We start from the raw sequence: 22,122 nt of genomic DNA, 5'->3' as shown, positions 1-22,122 counted from the left end.
AATAGCAACAAAAGATCTAACAAGACCACTCAACTTCCTTAATAAAAACAGATATAGTAATAAGTAAGGTCACACATTTACTTTAAAGAAAAACAAACATAAAGAACTGCCTATTCATATTAAATTTCCAATCCCTATCCAATATTCCTGCTTACTTCATGTAATAGGGAAAATTTATTTCAAATATTTTCTAATTTCATCACTGAAAGATAATAATTACTGAAAAGAAAATCAAAAATTTCTTCTCTATCCATGTGAGTATAATTGGTGAACTTTTTACGGAGCAACATTTCTCAGGCAAGAGTTATGCATTACTTGAGAAATTCTGGTTCCAAGTTCTTAAGAGTTTACCCAGAAAATGTCACATTTTGCTCGTGCAGATAAATTCATAAATCAATGTGTACAGCTCATATTGCCTGAATCTTTATAGCAAATTTTAATCAGCTAAACACATACAAATTTTGCCACACTTCATTCACTGTTACCATGAGATCAGAATACAGCAGATGTAGCTGCATGACAGAGAGACACTGAAATTAATGCCAGACAGATTTGGGTAAAATATCTTATGAAAATGTGGCCAACATTTTCTTCCATGGAGCCAATCATGTCTTCACACTATGAGACAGAGAAAGAGGATAATTTTACTATTTATATGAGAATGGTTTCAGAAACAAGAAACAGATATCTGTTTCAAGATGCCACAGAGTTGAGTTACATTAGGAACCTGAGGGGAAACAAATATATAGACCAGAAGGATGGAGGAAGAGAAGAGAAGGAAGGACAAAGAAGAGAGTATGCTTCATCTTGCCTCATGATTTTAAGAATATATAACTGGTTGTGTCTTTTCAGTAGAAGAAATAGTTGAGAACATATTCTACACTGGTCAATGTGTTAGATGAAACAAAGTAAGGAGACGTCTGACAAGATAGTGTAGGAGAATAATATGAGAATCAACATCTCAAAATGGGCAGAGTATAGAGACAATCTGGGTCCCTATAAGGCGACAACACTGAGCCCTATATGACACTCTTCACTGGGAAAGGGGAGGAAACGCACCCATGGTGACAGGCTGATGCTGGCAGGGTGATTACTAAAGGCTTCCATCTTGCAGAGGTAAGAAGTCACACTCAATGAAATATAGCCGGGAATGAATCTGCCTCATTGCATATGCTGACATCACCATTTGTGAACCTACAGAATGCCTGAGTCCAACACACAGTGCTGTTGCCGCCTACAGGATATATTTTATGTCAAGGAAGTACATCTGTGGGCTCATACTTAAGGTGTTAAATTGTCCTGCTATGTGCCCTTTCCTCGAATGATAGAATAATGAAGGCTCAATTACAGAATCTGCTAAAAGAAAACATTTTAGCAGACTGGTGCGTTGTGCTATAGGACATATTTTGTGTCCACATGTGATACCATATTTTTACATAGCCAGATTGCACAGGTCCCAGGTCCAAAGGGTAGAAGAAGGAGTGTCCGTCTCACAATTATAGTTAACAATATTAATAATACACATAAGAATTTGTTTTTTTATAATCCAAGATGTAAATGTTTATATCAAGGCATAAGTTGGTTCCAATGAATTGAAAATTGAGAGAGCCACCTGGCAATTTTTCAGATACTCATAGTATTGTACTAAAGAGAAATGAGACAGCGACCCTAACAACTAGTCCTGATGCAAAATGGGGGCAAAGTGCAACAATGTTTAAATTAAGCATTGCCACCAATAATACTATCAAGGGAAAACTGTGGACCTCAATGAAGACAGAATTACTAAGGACTTATGTGTCTCTATATTGAGGGTTCCATTTTCTTCAACCAAACAAAGAGGTAAATTTTGTGTATTATACTGTATGTTCTTTGTTTGCATCTCTAGATCTATTCTCTATCCTTCTCTGCCCTCCTCTGTGTACCGGAGGACCTGACCTCTGGGGCTTTCTTTTTAGTTCAGTTAATGGGAGTCTCTGGCTGTTGAGAGGTTGGGTATTCATTACATTTGCTTCCTGCCTTTCAGTCTTCAGTCCAACAGCAACTGTGTCTTCTTCCCAAGCTGTAGCTTGTGTCTGAGCTCCACTCCCAGAAAACAGCCTTCACTGGGTTGCAGCAAATGTCCCTTCTGTTTCCTTTCAGGCTTGGGGTTGGTTATTGTTCCCTAATGTTGCTGGGTCCTCGCAGATTCTTCATCTCATTGGTTTGCCAACAATGCTATCAATTCTATTGTTAAACTCTTCACATATTTGAATGTGTCATCTTTTCCAGTCAGGTTTCTGATTAATATGTCATAGTATGAAATGACCCAATGAAAACTGTGCATTTTAGATTATCAAGAGCAGTTCAAGAAAATCAGAGGAAAATGACAGGAATGTAGAGATAGGAGGTTCAGAATTAAATAATGATGTCTAACAAACCAAAAAGCACCTTGAAATATAACTCAAAGTAAATCACAGATCTAAATGTAAGATGCAAAACTATAAAGATCCTGGAAGATAACAGGAGAAAACCTAGATGACCTTCAGTATAGCGATGACTTACGAGATAAAACACCAAAAGCATGGTCTATGAAAGAAATTACTGGTAAGCTGTATTTGATTAAAATTAAAACCTTCTGCTCTGCCCTGGCCGGTTTGGCTCAGCGGTTAGAGCGTCGGCCTGCGGTCCAGAGAGACCCGGGTTCGGTTCCCGCTAAGGGCATGTACCTCGGTTGCTGTTTGTCCCCGGCCCTGGTTGGTCGTGCGGGTGGCAGCCACTCGCTGTGTCCCTTCACATCGATGTTTCTCTCTCTCTCTCCCTTCCTTTCTCTCCCTCCCACTCTATCTGTACAAAAAATGGAAAAATATCCTCGGGTGAGGATAAAAATAAAAAAAAACCTTCAGCTCTGCAAATGGCAATTTCTTTTTAGAGAAATAAAGTTATTCTGTATGTTACTATAATGATAAATATGCGTCATATATTTCTCCAAACCTTCAGACTGAACCCATAAGCTAGTGATCTTCAACCGGTGTGCCATAAGAATTTTTAAAATATGGAATATCTCACTATTTAGTCAGGGGCACTGACCTTTTTTCCCTTAGATTGTCAAATTAAAAAAAATGACAACAGTCAACACAACAATAGCTGTCCATTATGAATGAATTGAAATTATATCTATGTGTGTGTGTGTGTTTTTTGTCAGAGAGACAAAAATATATAATTTTTGGTGTGCCACAGAATTTTAGTAATTACTTTATGTGTGCCATGAGATGAAAAAAGCTAAAAATCACTACCGTAGGTCAACGGACTTTGGATGATTATGCTCTGTCAATGTAGGTTCATCATTTGTAACATGAACCACTCCGCTGTGGGACAAAGATAATGGTGGTGGCTGTGCATGTGTAAAAGCAGAAGGTATATGAGAAACCTTTGAATCATCCCTCAGATTTGCTGTGAATCTAAAACTACTCTGAAAACATAAAGTCTTAATTTTTTAAAAAAGCAAAAGCTAACGTATTTTCAAATCTTGTTTTTTTGTTTTTAATTTTTTTTTTCTTTATTGGTTTTTAGAGAGGAAGAGAGAGGGAGAGAAACATCAATGAGAGACAACATCGATTGGCCGCCTCCTGTATGCCCCCAACTGGGGATCGGGCCCATCCTCACCTGAGGACATTTTTCGATTTTGTTGTTCAGATAGAGTGGAAGGGAGAAAGAGAAAGAGAGAAACATCGACATGAAAGGGACACATCGAGTGGCTGCCACTGCACAACCCAGCCAGGGACGGGGACAAACTGCAACGGAGGTACATGCCCTTAGCGGGAACCAAACCCAGGTCTCTCAGGACCGCAGGCCAATGCTCTAACCGCTGAACCAAACCGGCCAGGGCTCAAATCTTGTTTTTAAGTAACAATCACAATATTAAGCACAAAACATTAAACCCAGCATCAATTTATAACATTTTAGAGAGATTGTTCTGGTTATAAGATGAAAACTTCATCATCTACGTCGGAGGAGTCTGTGATTTTAGTTTGTCTACCTTCAAATCAGTTTGTTCTCTTTAACTACTGAACTGGAAGAGATCGAATTAATGATGACAATGATTTCTAGTGAGATCAATTCTAAACTTTAAAATACCAGCACTTTGGAGTAGCATTATTCTTGGAGGGATCACTAGAAATGGAATAATTCATTAGCATATCTTGCTTTGAAAAAAATGTTCACCCCACTGCCTCATTCTCCATACTACATTGTGCTTTAGGACAACTATTCCATCTTTCTCATAATACACTTTTTAATTGTGTCTCTGATAAAAGCTCCTGGCACTTGTAAATTTTGTAAATAGCAGAAAGATTGTAAGCAACTAGGCTAGAATTTGCATCAATTTTGACATTTGAATAAGAAATCTGGTATCACTAGAAGGTCAGAAACACAATAAGAACAACTACTTAAGCAAGATAAATACAAATTTTCTGATTATTTTAAGTTGAAACAGTTAATATTAATTGCAATAAGTTTTATTTATAACTTTAAAGTTAAAGCATAAATTAATATGTTTATGGGTATATGTCTAGATAAATGTGTCTACATCTTGTTTACTTGGTTTAATTTTGTTATCGGAGATATAATTTCCATTCAGTAAAGTTCACTCACTTCAGCTCTAGAGTTTAAAAAAGCAAATGTAGCCCTGGCCGGTTTAGCTCAGCAGTTAGAGCGTTGGCCTGCGGTCTGGAGAGACCTGGGTTCGGTTCCCGATAAGGGCATGTACCTTGGTTACAGTTTGTCCCTGGCCCTGATTGGGTCGTGTGGGTGGGGACCACTCGATGTGTCCCTTTCACGTCAATGTTTCTCTCTCTCTCTCCCTCCCACTCTATCTGAACAAAATATCAAAAAATGTCCTCAGGTGAGGATAAAAAAATAAATAAATAAAAAAGCAAATGTAGTCTTCCCCAGGACAATCAGGATACATACAAACATTTTAATCACATTGAAGAAGTTACCTTTATATCATAATTTTATATGAATTTAAAATCAGAAATGATGCTAAATATTATCAAATGACTTTTATTGAGATGATCATAAAATTTTTAAAAATTTATAATGGTTAATTAGTAAATGATATGCATTGATTTTCAATTACTGGAACAAATTGCACTCCTTCATAAACCTGATCCTGATATATTTTTCATATAATTCTGAATTTGATTTGATAATATATTGTTAAACATCTCACATCTGCGTTTATAATGGATATTGGTCTCTAATTTTCTTATATAAGATTGTGGCATCAGAAAAAAAGCTTAGATTAGTGATTAGAGAAATTTCTTCTAAGCTGCCTATATTAATATACTCAACTTGAGTTTCTGGTTGTTTTGCTTTTTTTTTTCCTTTCATTCTGACGATGTCTGTTTATTATTTCTGAATTGACAGTTTATGTCTTTAAACACTTTAAAAATATTATGTTACTTCTTTCTGTCCTTCATAGTTTCTGATGAGAAATCTACTGTCATTCAAATCACTGATCCCCTACACATAAGATGTCATTTTTCTCTGACAACCTTCAAGATATTGCCTTGAAAAGTTTCCACTAGTTTGATTGTGATGTGTCTGCATAGGTTTCTTTGAGTCTATTTTGTTTGGAGTTCAGTGATATTTTTGAATCTTAGGTTTATGTTTTTCACTCATTTAAAAGGTTTATAAACATTATTTCTTCCAAATACATTTTGGTGTTGCAGTCTATATATGGTGGGTAGGGTATCATTGCTATTTACAAAGTGATGCAAATTTCTAGAAAACAAGTTCACATTATATAACAAGAATATTAAAATAGTTCATGTCTTTTGATCTAACTATCTTTTTAGAAATCTATCTTAAGAAAGTAATCAGAGCAGTGATCAAATATTTATAAACAAAGTTACACTTCCTAATATTATGCCTGAGAATGTAACATTGAACTACACATATAAATATTCAGTGATAGGAAATTTTGACTAGGTAACCTATTATCCACAAGGCAAGCTTAATAACAATAAGCAGAGTTATTATACATGGTTAAATACTTATTGAGTGTTTAAAAGATATATGTGGCTTTTGGTGACCCCTAAAACATACAAATGTAAGACTTTTTTTTTGATTTCCAATTAGAAAGATAGTACAAATAAATGTAACAACTGAAAAAATAATATGAGATGTTAAAAACATTTAATTATTTATAGAGAGTTTTAAAGCAATTGGATCTTAAATTTATGGAAGAAGATTTATATCATGTTTCTTTGTTTTCTTTTCTTTCTTTTATATCACATTGACTCATTCAAATCAAATAATGAATAACAACATCAATATTCAAGTTCAATACTCAAATCTTTTCAAATGCTGAATATAAGTAGACCAAAAAGTAATAAGAAAAATAGTTGTTTGTTTATTGTATTTATCTGTATTTTAAAATATCTTCACATAGGCAAGCCAGTGCTGTGTGGAATTCCACTATTATTGGATCCCATTTAACTTTCTGCTCTGTCATTTTTGTCTTATATCTTTACAGACACCTTCTATCTTATACAACTGTGGGAGTTTCAGCTACCATGTATAAATGTGATACAAGAAAGAAGAAAGAGCCCAGCCCTTGTGGCTCAGTGGATTAAGTGTCATCCCATGGACTGAGAAGCCCTGGTTCTATTCCAGGTCAGGGCACATGCCTATGTTGCGGGCTTGATCCCCAGAGAAGGGACATGCAGGAGGCAGCCAATAGTTGTTTCTCTCTCACATCGATGTTTCTCTCTCTAAAAAAATCAATAAAAACATATTTGAAAAAAGAAATTAAAAAGGTTACAAAAAAAAAAAGAAGAAGAAGACACAAGCTCTTTTGGCCCCAACATCTCATTTTGAGGAGCTTGTTATTAAGTTCCACCAAGTCATCTGTGGCTTGCATCATTAGCTGGAACTTTTTCACATGGGCACAGATTGATATAAGAGAGGCAAGGATGTGGAGACTTCAGATGAGTTCTTTTTTTTTTTTAAATTACTTCTAAGACTAAAAAGAGAATGAAAACTGAGACTGCAATTAGCAATCTATGTTACAACAATTTTACTGATATCCAGTGTTTAGCAACTGAAACAAGTCTTAGACATTCTCTAACATTGAAATTACCATTTTTCTGGATGCTAAACAATCAAGTCCATTGAGGACATATTTAGAAAGGATAGCCATAACATATATTCTTTCTAACTTTACGAGTACCAGTGTTAAAGAATTCTTCTATTTCATCATGGGAAAAATTGAAAATAACTCTATTAACTGTTCTGAACTAGACTACTTCTGAATCAATTCTGTGAGAAATTAAACATTTTATTTAGATAATATCAACCATAACTCAATTCAAAGGGTTTTTTGAATATTTATTTCTCCTTTTAAAATCCATACATTAACTAAGAAAAAAAAATATTCAAGAATTGGTATCTTGCAAATTTCCAGATTATCTATTCTGACAATATTGATTATACAACTTGACAGGCAATGCTGGTTGCCCACATTACAGTCATTCCTTTTCTTCCTTCCTAATGGATTCTCCATTGCATTTGGCTTTAGGATTGATAGACTTTAAGAGATAGTGGTTATTTTCAAACCTTAGGAGATGAGCCTTGATCAGTCTAAGTCAGTCATGTACAGTAGCTCCATAGCCCATTTTCTGTGAGAGATACATTCCAAGACCCCCAGTGGATGCTTGAAACCTCGAATAGTACCTAACCCTACATATTGAGTAAAAAGGTTCAGACTTTTCACTCAAAGGAAGCACTTTCTGGCTTCCCTTTGGCATATCTGAATGGCCAGTATCACTGTTCTTGCAGTGTGGGGTCATTAAGCAAAATAAAAGTTACTTGAACACAAGCACTGCAATACTGAGACAGTGGATCTGATAAACTATAGGGCCACTAAATATCTAACAGACAGGTAGCTTATACACCTTATTGAGCAGGGATCCACTGGACAAAGGGATGATTCACGAGCTGGGCAGGATGGCATGAGGTTATGCCTTGCTTACTCAGAGTGATGTAGTACTTAAAACGATTTGTTTATGTCTGGGATTTTCTATTTAATATTTTTGGACTATGGTGACCTCGGGTAACTGAAACTAAGGAAAACAAAACTTCAAATTAGGGGGAAATACAGATAATCTTGCTCTATTTGCTGGTGATTAGGTTAAGATTGGGAAGGTGACAAAATTCTGGTCGATTGGCTGTTATGGGATACCTGTTGTGAGCATTCTTGTTAAGATTTAATAATTATTTTAAATGGAGAGGAAGAACTCTCTTTTTCTCTTCTGGGTTTCTCTCTCCTCTCCTCTAGGATAAAACACTTGGAGCTTTATGAAGCCAACTTGTGACCATGAGGGGACAAGCCTGAGGACAACCCTCAAAGGGCTGAAGATGGCAAAGCACGAGGGAGAGGAAACCTGGAACACCGATGAGATTGTTGAGCCGCTGCAATAGATGATTCTGCAATGATCTCTCTTTGGGTGTATTATTTATAATGGATAATTCCTTTTTTAAAAAATGATTAAGCCACTGAATGTTGAAAGTATCCAAGCTAACACAAATACCTCTTATTCACAAGATATTGGACTTCAGCTTCAAGTATTTTACCCTCCAGAATTACAGTTATCCAGACAATGGTTTAACTTTCAGCTGGAGAAAAATGTATCACCTTTCTTCTCTTAAAATCATCATACTCATTACTACACACTGTGTATTTAAAAAAAAAAATGAACATTGTAAAAAATAAAGCTATGTTTTAGATGTTCTTAAACACTGTGTCTATTTTCTCAAGTGTCAACCTTGTTAAACACACCCATTACAAAGTAAAGTTAGCTTTGAAAATTAAATAACAAGATCTCTGAATTTTCCCATCAATGTGGTTTGAGAATAAAGTACTGACAATTATTTCTAGAAGAACTGTTTTTCTAATCAATATTACAAAGAACTAGAAAGTAAAAAAAAATAGTATAAATCTATCATGATTTTAAAAGACTCATTTATTATCTGAAAAATTTTTGATCCTCTTTAACCGATTTTAATATTAAAATCAACATTTTAAATTTAATATTTAATTGATAACAATGAATGACCTCCAAAGTTTTCTTCTTACTTACAATAGCATTTCGAGTCACATTAGCTAGCTTTAATGGCATAATATAGCTGAGGAATATTAAATTAATTTCATTTTTTTCTAAGTTTCAGTTTAGCAAAGATTTATCTCCTGATAAGTCCATTAAGCAAGTACTATTAAAAATTATACAAACAAATACATCAATAATATGATATGCACAGCTAATGAGGTCAGCTATATCATTTTGTGTAGTTTTACAATCTTTTAGTTACTTAAAATTACCATTACAACACTTGTCTTAGGATTTTTGTTGCCACTGTAAAGGTCAATCACATTTAGATCAAGAAAGATTTTTGTGCTTTGATTCATAATGTCCAAGATTTATCTAAGTGACAGTTTGGAAACACTTTATGACTAGATCTTTAATAATTTCTTACAGTGCAGCAAATGTCCTTTTCTTATTGTTAGTAGAATATACACATTAAAATTAAACATTGATTAATTAGTTTCTTTTATAAAAAGATTGCCAAGAATTCTCTACAAACATTTTTCAATAAGAAGTCATCAGATCTATAGATGGTCATTATGTATAGACCACTAAACCAGTGATAACACAATGGTTAAGATTACTCAAGTTTCTGGTGACCTACAATCTCAGAACTTGAGTTTCATTCTATTAATAAAAGTTTAAAAGCATAGCTGCTATCACACATACTGCCTAAAGAGTCAGCATCTTTTATTCAGAAATAAAAGTTCATCTCTTATTCACGTGTCCATTGCAGGTTGAGAAAGAGACAAAAGAGAGTAGCAGGAAGGGAATCAGGTTGAGAGCATTGTGGACTTTGAGGCCTGGGTTCCACTGAACTTTAAGATATGGTTTCAAGGTTTTCCAAATATTTTCCAGCATGAAGAAAGGCAAACAGTAAAGATAAAGAAGGCCCTTCATCTCTCTACTGCTCTGAAATAGAAATGACCCAATTAATAGTGATTAAAAGCATCATCTTTCTACATCCTAGATTTTTGGCTTGGCACTTATCTACCTTTTCTATTTCAACATATGCATCTCAGTCACCACAATATTATCTTTCTTTGCATTATTCTAGTTCACTCACTAAGGAAAATTGATAAAATGATTTCGGTGTTTTTGCTTAATTCCTTCTCTTGATGAAATTGATTGTGAGAAATATAAATAGCAGAAAACCTAGGCCCAGAAAACGGCCTGTGTACATCCCATATATTTACTTATTTCAGAACACTGAGGAAGAAAGCACAGCTGAGGTTAACGCAAAGAGAGGCACACGTTTCTAGGGGTTTATATGTATCCAGTGGTCCACAGTGTCAGGATTCGTATCTGTGAAAATGAGGACCACACTTCAGCTTTTATAACCATGACTCTATTCCTCCAGGCCAAGCATTCTTTTTCAACATCAGGTTAGGTGAATTTTCCATACATTGCTGTTGAAATATAGGCTAGAGACCAACTTACTGGGACAGGTGTAATGTTTAAATGTCATTTATACACTACATAATATGCATGCCAGTGTACCGTTTAGTTTATACTCGGGTGTAAGCATGATTTCATCCATCTCCTCGCTCCCAAACATACTTGGCCTCATTAAAAAATATTTATGAGTTTAATGTAGAATAACTGAAACTAAGTGTGTTACCCAGATATTGCTAGGAATCAGGCTAACATTTCCTTAGGTGGCTAATGTGGCTCATTTAGCAGAGGGCTATTTGCAAGTAAAATTGCTTGATCATGGAATAGCCACGTTAGACATTTTCTGTTTTGCACTTCTAAATTTCCATTCTTCTCCTCCTCCTCCATAGAAATTGTATAAAACCAAAGTGAGTAAATTCTTGTTTCCTACTAACTAATTAAAGAAGAGTAATAAGTTAAGTAATAAGAGGTGAATTCTAATAGGTAACAGTGCCAGAAAAATATGAAGACACTTAGGCCATTGTTGTGATAATAACATTTACTCTGCATGAAACTGAGAACTAATATCAGGATTTTTCAGAAGGTGATATGATGAATTATTTTTAAGTAGTACATTAGTTACTGTATTGAGAGTAGATGTTAAGTTGACATTATTTTGCTTCGTACTAGAAGAAGGTACATTCAGTTGGCTAATTGAATAATCAAGACATGGCTTGGACCAAGACAGCAGTACTGGAGATAATAAGAAGGGTTTGACTTTAGACATATTTTGATAGTAGTATAAATGGCATTTGTTGGTGGATTAGATTTTTGTTGTGAGAAAAACAGTCAATGAAGACTACTAGTGTTTTGGGAACTGGAATGATGAATTGCTGAGGAAGGTTTAAAGCTAAAAAGAAATACTAATTTTGATGTGTTTTATTTTTTATTTTTTTGAGTTTGAGATATATCAGTCATCCGAGGCAATGATTTTTAACCAATGTGTGGCGCATTGGTATGCTGCAATAATTTTTAAAACATGCAATACCCACCCTGCCGAATGGCTCCGTTGCTTGAGTGTCATCCCATGAACCGAAAGGTTACTGGTTTGAATCCTGGTCAGGGCACATGCCTGGGTTGCAGGCTCCATCCCCAGTGGGGTGTGTGTAGGAGGTAGCTTGTTTATATTTCTCTTTCTCCCTCCTCCTCTCTCTCTAAAATCAATACAAACATATTTTTAAAATCATGCCATACCTGATAGTTTTGTCAGTGGCACTAACCTCTTTATCCTTATATTGTCAAATAAAAAAATAACCACAGCCAACACAACAGTAGCCATCCAGAGTGAATACTTTATCTTGAACCATAAATAAATAGGTTATATAATAGAGTTGCATCTTATTGGTCACATTGCAAAATAAAGTTGCATCTGATTAATTATTGGTTACAATAATCTTTATTGTATAGGCACCTGATTTTTTAAAAAGTCACTTTGGAATAAAAAGGGTAGGTAACAATTATTAATTTTTTGTAAATCAAGCAAAATTATACTTTAAAAATTTTTTTTTGTCAGTTTGGCAAGAAATAGATTTTTTGCTGTGCCACAGGTTTTTTTCTTTTTTAATTTTTAAAAATATTTTTATTGAATTTTTAGAGAGATAGAAACATGGATGTGAGAAACACTGATTGCCTCCTGCACTCCCCTTATTGGTGATGGAGCCTGCAACCTGAGCATAGTGTGAGAGTTTGGCTTATAGATAGTACTTCAAGCTATGATATCAGATGGAGCCTAATATTAGATCAAGAGAGTATGTGTGTATAGAAAACATAAGAGGACTAAGAAAGGAAGGCAGATGTTTGAAAGGAGACAGAGAAGAAACAAAATGTGTATTGGGAAACAGAATTCAATGTCTTAAAAGCCAACTGGAAAAAAAATGTCAAGAAGGAAGGAGAGATACAATGCTTAAAATGTTGCTTACTGATCAAATGAGATGTGGACTGATAATGAACATCTCATTTGGTAATACTGAGTCATTTCTGATTTTGACAAAAGCAGTTTCAGTGGAATAACATGGTGAAAAGCTATTGAAGTGAACTCATGAAAGAAGAGGAAGTAAGCATAGTTGACAGATCATTGTTTAAAGATATTTCATTCCATTAAGGAACAGCAACAATAAAAGGGAAATCGCTATCAGGAAAAATATGGTCACTTTTACCTGAATCTATTTCAAGTGATAGCTTCTGTTGAAGCATTAAGGTGAAGATTGTTTTCAAAGAAGTGGCTGGGGGAGTAATGCTGCTTTTGAGCATAGTACAATAGTTTTAAGGCTTGGAGGTAAATAGAAAATGAAACAAAATAAGGAATGTGTAAACCTTATATATATATTCATGTAATACAGTTACAGATAAAGGGCAATCTGAGCTTTTAGAGTTTCTTTTGTTTTATTCTGTTTGAGGAAAAATAGAGAAGAAATTCATGATAACATTAATATAGAAAGAAATAGAGGCCAAAAATGTTGAATATATTCCCCATGATTACACAGTAAGTGGACAGCCCAGATTTTGAAGATATTTTATCTGAAGAGTTATACTCTTAATTGCTGCAAATACTAACAATATTTAATTGAGGGAGTCTTTGTTCAGGGTCCATGTTTTTCTATAAACAGAAGTTCACTGTTTATCTTCAATGTCCATTTATCTGCTTTTAACATCTTTTTTTCTAAGGTTGATCTGGATAGTGTTTGAGGTAAATTTAGCACTTAGACTAAGTTTTATAGAGGCTCCAGTTAATCTGTAGGTAAACAGAGACAGGGATTTCTCTGTTTTTATCTTCTCTGTGTTTTACACAGATGCTGCAGTGGAGGTCTGCCCATCATGGGAGAAGTTTCAGTGTGCTAAGTTTTCTGTTATTACAGTTGCCTCAGAAAGTCAAGGTCTCTCAATAAAACAGCTGCCATTATTTTCTAATGCACAGTGGGAAAAGGATTCCAGGTTTAGGGCTTGCCATTAGCCTCATGACACATTTCTTTTCAACCCTACAACCTTCAAATGAAGGTTAGTAGAGGTTTTGCCACAACCCTTTTTACTCTCTTCTCAGGATGCTGTCTGTCTCAATTAGAGACTACATGCTTTAGTCTATATGCTTCTTTGTTTAGATCTCAATCATGAGGTGCAAAAATTTTCTAACTTCTTTGCTTATAAAAACCTCCTTTTCTAAATTTTCAATGGCACTTGAAGTTTTTAACAAGTGACCATTCCCCTTGGCCATTTCCCCCATAGTCTTGTAGTTGCATATGTTTTGTGTGGGGTATAGGGTTGTAAGTACAGCAAAGAAAATTGTCTTAGAATCCTGTGCTCAATGTTCATCAAGGGGTTCACTACTGAAAGGAGAATACTATTAGGTTAGCAGACACAAGAACAAGCAAAAGAATATTGTAAACTAACACAGAAATGTTAAGGCCAAAGGTTTTAGAAAAGGTCTGTTTTATAGACATTTAGTTCTTTGATATTTTACCATTTGTTTTGAATATGTTATAGTCAATAGGGTGCCTGCCACTTGACTAACATATTATAAGCCTAGTCATATATATCTTGTAATTTTTCTTTAATTTTACTTGGTTATTGACACATTTATCACCATTTAAATTATGAGAGACAGTCTCAACATAAACAGAAATATACCCTTTGTAGAACAGAACAGCTTTGGTGCAATAATAATCTTTCTTGCCATAACAAATTAGTTGACCTCATCCATCTCATTGCAGACTATGGGCTTTCAGCTTTCTCTAGTTACACAAAATATATTTTGTCAATATGATCTCACATAAGTTATGATGCATTACAGAATAAGTGAATTTATTTGGTTACCAGTTTCAAGTGACAAGTTCAATTAAGAATATTATTCTTGTATGTCACATTTGCACTTTGTCCTTTCTAAACTAAATTTCCTTGTAAAATTTTAACAACAGAAGGAAATTCATCCAGGCTCTCATAAGGCTATTACAAAGATAAAGTATAGTTTTCTATTCTTTCCTTTGCTAAACTTATAAAAGAAAAAAATTTTAAATTGTTATAATTATATAATTATTGATTAATAAGAATCAAAATACTAAAAAGGAGGGACATCTGTACTAAAACAAAATAAATAAATCAAAATTTAAAAATAGACGAAATATCTGACAACAATACAATTCAGATAAAAATATTTATTCATAGAAGAAATTCAATTAATTTTTAAAATACTAATTTATAGAATAAAATAGTGGTAAATCTAACATTTTAAGCCATTTTATTTCTAAATTAATTTTCCATCTCATCTACTAAATAAATGACACATGAAATGGTTCTAATTTTGTGTGATCATATTAAGCAGAAGAGTGCACATTCAGAGCTGGCTTCATTGATAATATGGTTCTAGGGTTAATTTATCTACATTCCAGGAAGATGAAAGAAAAAATTGTAGTATAGATGATGGGTCTCATTTTTCCTTGAATAAAATGAGCATTTAACCCAGTGAACTATAATTAAAGATGTTAACATTCTTTACCTCGTTCTCGTCTCTGCTCCCAACCAAGAAGTGATGCTTGCTAGAAACACCTTGGAAAATTACGTCAATTATAACATTCTTTGAATTTGAATTAAGACTGTTATCTTGTGTTCTTTTTCCCAGTGGAAAATGATGACAGAATGTAATCTAATTTACCTTGTATTGTAGATAAAATTTATTTTTCATCTACCTATTTACCAGTAAGAACAATAAACCTAAGGTGATAACACTACAATTGAGTTATTTCATTACTTATACAACTCTATACTAGCAACATTGATAAAATATTGTGAATAGTCTTAGAATTAAGAATTTTGTATTCTTTAATTTTGTACAATATATATTTTCCATTTCCTTAAAACGCCCTTATCAAGGTACATTATTGTACTGTTTATTTGTGTAATGTGAACCCAAATGAGCAATAAAATGTCTTAAATACAAAAGCAGTTTTATCACTTTTTGAAATTTAAACCGTGTAACCTGCTAATTAAAATTTGTTTTTGTTGCAAGAAGAAATGTATAAAAAATGTATCCAGTTAATCCAAGTTACTTTTGTACTAAATTATGTTTAATATAGTTTAAGAACATAAGAAAATATATAAATTTTTAAATAATTCCATCAAATTTTTATATTTTCAGTTTCTTTTCAGGAGATCATCCGTACGGTCCCAGTGTACAGACACTAAAACTTTATAAAAAAAAAAAAATCACTAACTAAGCTAAAATTTACAGGGGTACTGAAGAGAATTAATTAATAACATAAATAGGACTGGAGTCTTACAAATAAAAACATAGAGGAAACTCATGAACAGGGAAAAGTATTCAAATATCTTTAAAGTTTTTCTGGGACCTTATAGCATACAAAGTTAGTTGCACTTTGTTGTAGTCTTGCAAAAATTATCAGCAAGGTTACATATACTAAATTAAGTATCTCTAAACTTCGACAGAATAAAATGATTTATTTATACCTCCTTGTATACCTCCTTGTATGTAAACAATATAAATTTTGTTTTCGGGAAACACCCATTGGGAACACTTTCGAGCAACATAACTATGCTAATTTTCAAAAAAGCAAGGATGCATAGATCATGGGCAATTCATTTTCTGTTTGCTAATTCCTACCTGTCTAATAAGACTTTCCAGAAATATTTAAGGAACCAGAAGGGGACGTGTGTAACAAGGATTTATAAGTGGCCAGGCTGGTCTCATGGGAGATTTTTCAAAGGAGTGGACTGAAAGAAGTTGTTGAGTAGCTCAGGGGCACAGTGTAATTCCAGTTAGTATCATATTATCAAATTGTGACCCTCACCAGACAGCAGTAAAATTACTCTCTTTCTCAGCTCATTATCCGTTTCCTTTAAACTTCTTTTTCTGTCCTTGTCACCTGTGTAGTAAAGACAAGACTTCTGTGTGTGTTTGGGTCTGTTTAGAATATTCAAATGTTACAGATTTCTTAGACCTACCCATGGACAAAGTTGAATGCTCGCTCTGTGGTCAAGCCCAGGAAATCAAGAGACTTCAATGACTTTTGAAACATGAAATCCTTGATTTTACACACACACAAATTCCTAAATGATAAGTACAAGCTGTGTAATTAGTTAATAAGGTCAGGGATTCTAGATCCTAACCAACTGCCATGCTTTTAAAAATAGCCTACAGGAATTTAGGTTCTATCTTAGTCTGCTTGGGCTGCCAAAGCAAAATAGCACAGACTGGGTGGCCGAAATAACAGAAATTTATTTTCTCATAGTTCTTGAGGCTGAAAATCTGAGATTTGGGGCCAGCATGGTTGGTTTCTGGTGAGACCTCTCTTCCTGACTTGCAGATGGCCACCTTCTCGCAGCATGTTCGCTGGCCTTTTCTTGGTGTACAGAAAGCTTTCTGGTGTTGGTAATAAGGGCACTAATCCTATCGGATCAGCTGCCTACCTTATGACATCATTTAACCTTATTTTCTTCTTAAAGGCCCCATCTCCAAATACAGCCATACTGGGTATTACTACTTCAACAGGTGAATTTTGGAGGAATACAAACATTCAAGCCATTAGAGGCATTATTTTATTTGTGACAAAAAGAGGAAGAAAATAATATAAAATGCCTTTTAAAATCCTACCATTCCTTAGGAGGAAGCATACATATATCTAGAGGCAGTGTAAGAGTACATACACATTTTCAGCCCCCATTTTGTTGAACAAAGATGAGAGGGTAACAAAAAAGAAAAGGGACAAATGGACAAAAAAGTTACACCCAATTAATTGGAATATTTCTTTAGAACTAAAAATACACTAAAAACAAACAAACAAACAAAATCAGAACTGACAGTTTATAAAGTGATTTAATTGTCTGTCTTTTATGAGCAAGTCATAATGAAGGAATTTATTCAACAACTTTCAATTTACTTCTAGATTAAACTGCAAGTTGCTGCTTCTACTTTTTTCCAGGCAGCTCGAGTTTGAATTTCTGTCACAGCTGCCAAGAAGAACCAAAGCTTGAAGAGAGAAAATCAGCACTGTCGTTCACTGTGGCCACATTACGAGGAATTCGTCCTAATGAGAAAAGACCGCTCGAGGAGGTGACTCAAATGAGGAGGTATCTCCTGAGTACTCGCCTTGAAAGGAAGCCGCATGCTGAGTTGTGTATGAAGTACGATTTTTAACAGTCAAATATGAAATGGGATATAATGTATAAGAGTGCAGAATGTCCTTGACATTTACTGAGAAAAGATTGCATTTAATCTAAATGATAACAATGTGTCTGTGGTTGATGGAGTTTCAGGAAGAAAAATAATTAGGCCCAAACAGTAAGCATACAAAATCATTTTGAAGAAAGTTAACGGCAAACTTTAGAAAGAAATGACCAGGCAGGGAAATTTTGAGAGCTAATTATGTGAAGGTAATGATACTATAATGAGTACTTTACTGATGATAAGAAAAGAAAGAAGATTAAGATATGCGAAATTAAAACATACAGGCTTTAGAAAACAACAGGTGGTTTAAACTGAGATAGTACAATGGTGAACTAATGACAATACTGATGATAAGCATCAATTTAGGCAAAGAAGAGGTTTCAGGAAAAGAGTTCAGTTGATACATGCATGTTTCCATTGAATTGTGGGTACTAGAGAAAATGTTTAGAACACACAAAATTGCAGCAGCAAAAACAAAACAAAAAAAGGTTATTTTGCAAGTTACCAGCACAAAAACCCTATGACATATTAATAATTCTAAAATAGATTTGTTTGCATTAATTTAGAAATATATTTTACTTGAGTATCTTATTGTGGATGTTATTTCAAATTATTCTAGCTAAAAACATTTGAATAGTTTTATGCATTTAGAAATCTACTGTAATTTCTACCTGATATAACCTAATATCAACTATAGCGCAACAGATATCAGACACAAAAATTAAGACTATTGCTTTTCACATATAATCTGCACTATTTTTCAAACTTTAATTTTTGTAGTAGAAACTTACTTTAGAATATTAATATGGAGTTAGAGTAATATAATGTTAGAGTTGTTATAATAAAAATCTCATCTCCCTCTTAAAAGTAAATCCCTTTTGTGTGCTAAGGCCTACCTTTGTCAGTCTTTTCTATAATTCATCTCCCTGGGAGGTTTCCTTGCACCACATTGTTGTCCTGGGATGATTTGAGTTAACACTCTTTGTAACTATGTAATTGTATTCCAATTTGAATGTAAGTTGCATTCACCTATATCAGCTATATGATTTGTAAAAATTTCTCCTAATCTGTGGCTTGTCTTTTCATTCTCTCTTTTTTAATCCTCACTGGAGAACATTTTTTTATTTTTTGTTCAGATAGAGCAGGAGGGAGAGAGAGGAAGAGAGAGAAAGACAGAGAGACAGAGAGAGAGAAACATCGACGTGAAAGGAACACATCGAGTGGTTGCCACCCGCACGACCCAACCAGGGCCGGGGACAAACTGCAACCGAGGCACGCGCCCTTAGCGGGAACCCAACCTGGGTCTCTCTGGACCGCAGGCGATGCTCTAACCGCTGAGCCAAACCAGCCAGGGCTCTTAACTGTATTTTTAATGGAGCAGAATGTTTTAATTTAGCTAAGGTTCATTTTATCAATTTATTGTTTATGTTAACTGGTGCTTTTAAATTCTACCTAAGAAATCTTATTTTGTCCCAAGCTAAAAGAGTGTCTCCTATATATTTTTCAAGAAGTTTTAGTTTAGGTTTATGGTCTATTAAGGATACAGTTTAGGTATATGCTCATTTATTGTTAATTTTTCAGTATGGTGTGATGTGAACATCAGTTTTACTTATTTTTATTTTTTATGTTGATATACAGTTGTCCCTATATGCTTTATTGAAAAGGTTATACTTTCTCCATTAAATTACTTTCCTAATTTTTAAGAAATGAATTATCTATGTGTGCCAATTTCTGGTCTCTTTATTCTGTTTTATTGATCTATATGTTCAGAATTATGCTCAAACCACAATATCTTAAAATTGCTTTTTCCAATTGTTCTCAATATTTATTTGATGTCTTCTATATACTCTGAGGTAAGATAGACATTTTATATGTACTGAGGTCTATGATTTAAAGGTCACAGTCTATATCAGTTCATAGGTTTTTATCTAAAATTAGGTACCATAAATTCTCGGTTTTGGTTGCTGTATTTTTTCAAAACTGTTTGACTATTGCAAAATATTTTGTGCTTCTTTATAATTTTTAAAATCAGTGTGTCAGTGTCTACAAAAGACTGCTGGGATTTTGATTGAGATTGGTTTAATCTCTATATCCATTTGGAGGGAATTTACATTTTGATAATATTCAGTCATCTAATCCATTAACATAGTATATCTTTCAATTAGGTAGATCTTCATTACATTTTCTCAGCAATGATCTATAATTTTCTGTGTATGGGTTTTTCAAATATATTTTTTTAAATTATAATAAAGCAGTGCAGTGTGGAGTCGCCATGAAGGACTTGCAGCAGCTTTGGGTGCAGGAGGCGGTGGACTCCATGGTGAAGAGTCTAGAGAGAGAATATCCAGATGACGCAGGGCCTCATGTTCCGGTACAACGCTGGCTGTTGTGAGGACAGACAGGCGTCCACGCAGCAGGTGCACCAGTGCACTGAGCGCTACACATATCTGGCTCAAGCACAGGCCCTGGTTACCAGTGAGCTGGAGACATTCCAGGACACCTGGCACGGTTCACCATGCATTGCAGCTACAAAGCCAAGCATTTAATAGATGCAAGGAGTAAAAAGCTTCAGGTGACACAGCAGCTGGAGAGTTGTGTGACCAAGTGTGTGGATGGCCATATGAACCTCATTCCAACCATGACCAGGAAGATGAAGGGGTCTCTCTCATCCCTTCAGAAATAGGAATGTTTGCCCTTGGCCATAGAGGCTGAGGGCAGAAATCTATTTAAAATAAAGAACAAAAATTTAGGTATTTTAAGCAAAGTTTATGGATGAAGAAATTAAGGAAGCAGCAAGTGTAAGGCTGTATCATTTGCCACTGGACACTGGTTCTGTTATGTTTTAATCCTAGAAAGTGAAAAAATGGTGCTAAAATTTGGTTCAGAGCCTAAATTTTATGTGGCAAATGCTTATCCTGGCAGCAGACATGTCCCTCAAACCAAGCCAGAGCCCTCTGAGGCTCCAACAGGCTGACAGGTTCCTCTAACCTGCCAACGACCTAGGGGAATGTGAGGAGAGGTGCTTCCTCTCCAACCTCCTGTTTACCGGGAGCATTACCATACCATATGCCGTAAACTGTAAAACAAAATCCATGATGCCACTAACTTAGAAGGGGAAACACAGTTTCTGTATTTGTTTTGCTTGGTTTTGTTTTATGTACAAGGGCATGATGTTAATTTAAGATGTGGAGTTGGGAGAGGGAGTTTGGGTGGGAACTTAGAAAGATTTCTTGAATACTCGTTTCTGTCCATGGCTGCGGAGCTGGGCCCTAAGCCTGTCTGCAGCAGAGTGACAGGACGATCCTACAGTGGCAATCTGCCTTGAACGGAAAGGGTTTTAAAGGGAAAGGGGGAACCAATATCCAGGAATGAATAGTGAAAAAGGAACTATTGGCTGCTTCATTAAGAGTTATGAAGTACTGGATTTGGGCAAAACCTGGTTTTCCTGGATGAAACCCAAACCCAGTATTGCTCACTTAGCAAGCCCCTCAAATAACAGAGTCGTATTGAGATAATCCTTTGCAACAGGAAATTCAAGGGAGAAAAAGTAAGCAACTCAGGAATGAGCAGTGGCTCCTTTTGAGCAGAAGAGAAGCAGCCCTCCATTACCAAATACCACTTTGCCTGGGGCCTTTGCAACATGTCGTGTTCTTAGCCCAGCTCTGGCATCTTACCATTTTGATAAGGACCTTGTTGACTTTTTACCAACTTACTACTTGAAATGATAATATAGCCTGTCTGTTTACTGTTTCAGGACTGTGATCTATTTTCCTAGTGGTCTGGTTTTAAAAAAATTAATAAGGTTTAATTTTTAAAATTATAATTATTTCTTTTTTATTCATATTGAAAAAGAAAGGTTTAAAAAGCGTTTCCTAGCTGTTACTAATATATAGAATCCATTTGATTTTTATATTGCTCTTGTATTCTGAGTCCTTGTAAAATTCTCTTATAAATTTTTATTTATATTTATCTATTTAATTTATTGGGGTGACATTGGTTAATAAAATTGTATGGTTTCAAGTGTACAGATCTACAGTCCATCATCTGCATACTGTATTGTGTGTTCACCATCCCTGGTCAAGTCTTGTTTCGTCACCATTTATCGCACCTTTACCCTCTTCTAATGCACCCCATCCCACTTTCGCTCTGGTAATCATCATACGCTGTATGTCTCTGTAAGTTTTTTTTTTTCTTAATCCCTTCACTATTTATATCCAGTTCCCCAAACACGCCTCCCTTCTAAAAGTTGTCTGTCTTCTCTCTGTATCTATGAGTCTGTTTTCATTTTGCTTGTGAGTTTATTTTCTCATTAGATTCCACACATAAGTGAAATCATATGGCACTTGTCTTTCTCTTACTGGCTTATTTCTCTTAGCATAATCATCTCCAGGT

At 34.7% G+C, this 22,122-nt stretch overlaps 1 pseudogene; it reads left to right on the top strand.

The window, feature by feature from the left end:
- The first annotated feature begins 20,002 nt into the window (after positions 1 to 20,002).
- On the top strand, positions 20,003 to 20,413 carry LOC118620820 (annotated as a pseudogene).
- The last annotated feature ends 1,709 nt before the right edge of the window (positions 20,414 to 22,122 follow it).

This window comes from Molossus molossus, unplaced genomic scaffold, assembly GCF_014108415.1.
Source record: "Molossus molossus isolate mMolMol1 unplaced genomic scaffold, mMolMol1.p scaffold_m16_p_8, whole genome shotgun sequence".
Classification (NCBI taxonomy): Eukaryota; Metazoa; Chordata; class Mammalia; order Chiroptera; family Molossidae; genus Molossus; species Molossus molossus.
Note: the sequence above shows the minus strand (reverse complement) of the source record. Positions and strands in the feature narration are given on the sequence as shown.